Source organism: Papio anubis, unplaced genomic scaffold (genome assembly GCF_008728515.1).
Source record: "Papio anubis isolate 15944 unplaced genomic scaffold, Panubis1.0 scaffold2610, whole genome shotgun sequence".
NCBI lineage: Eukaryota > Metazoa > Chordata > Mammalia > Primates > Cercopithecidae > Papio > Papio anubis.
Genome location: NW_022162689.1, coordinates 3,405 through 4,665, shown reverse-complemented (window position 1 = coordinate 4,665; position 1,261 = coordinate 3,405). Strand labels below are relative to the sequence as shown.

The 1,261-nt window shown below is 46.6% G+C and overlaps 1 non-coding gene across 1 annotated transcript; it reads left to right on the top strand.

Annotated features, from left to right (window-relative positions):
* Window positions 1-319: 319 nt before the first annotated feature.
* LOC116272923 lies at window positions 320-438 on the top strand. The gene has a single exon (XR_004181446.1). It is a non-coding gene; the product is annotated as a 5S ribosomal RNA (ribosomal RNA).
* Window positions 439-1,261: the final 823 nt, after the last annotated feature.

The window sequence follows — 1,261 nt, the reverse complement described above, 5'->3', positions numbered from 1 at the left end:
TTGTGGTGATTTCAATATTTTTCCAATGGTAGGTATTTTGGGTGTATGCCGGGGTTGGGGGAGGGGGGTGGTGGTGGTCATGTTTAATTTGAAGGGCTATTTAGGTAGTAAACTAAGAAACGTAGAGTACCTGACACATAAAAATGGGTAGCGATTTTAATCATAATCATTGCCTGGAGGTTGAAATAGCTTGGGTTAAATTGACCCCAAGGATAAAAGATGTTAGCAAATCTGAGGACAATACGAAGGTTAAGCCCCCACCAATAGCAGTGGAAAGCGGATGACAGCCACGAGGCAACCGATCCAGAGGGCAGCTTTCGCTCACGGCCACACCACGCCGAACGCGCCCGATCTGGTCTGATCTCGGAAGCCAAGCAGCGTCGGGCCTGGTTAGTACTTGGATGGGTGACCGCCTGGGAACACCAGGTGCTGTAAGCATTTTTGTTTTTCGAGTGGTAGAAGTGGCTCCAACCTGGGCCCAATGGCTGGGGGCCCCTCGTCACACTTTTTTTTTATATCTCCAAGCCCCTTTTGCTTCAGTACCCGAACAAAATCAAAATCCACCGAGCCTGATGCAAAAAGTTTTATTGTGTATTATCCAAACACGATACGCGACACCAGCCGGGCTGAGGAAAGAGGAAAAAGAGACCACCTTGGCACTCCCAACATTCACTCTGAGGACTTGGCTAAACCTCTTCCTTTTTTTTCTTTTCCTTATCTAAGGCCTTCCCCCAGCTTATCTAAGGCCTGCCCCAGGAGAAGCAACCTAGTCCCTCCTGCCTTTCTTATTGTTAGAATGAGCTTAAACCTTGACGCCAGTATTTAGTGGTAATGGAAACCATTTTATTAAGGATGGGAGCCCCACGGTAAAATGGAGGTCAGGCTTAATGCTGCTAATGTCATCAAAGTGGTTCCAGGTCCCACCAGATACACTGTCAGCCATGTCCAAGACATAAAATCAGCATCTGAGCTCTTCGTAACACCGTCAATCGAAAATCATATAGGGGAGAGCGGGGTGAGTTGAGCCAGTTCTTACTTGAGGAGTTTTTAAAGCGAGGGCATGACAGTAATGTCTCCAACTAAAATGTGTACATATGTTTTAGGATGTGGTGCATCCCTGGGAATAATCGCTTTGGATCTAACATAAACAGTTTTCAAAATATGACTTTCCCAAAAAAAAGGTGGTCTTCTTGGCACAACTTGCCCCCGGTGAGGGGTAAAATGAGCCTAGGGTAAGTTTAAGCTGAGCCACATGGGGGTA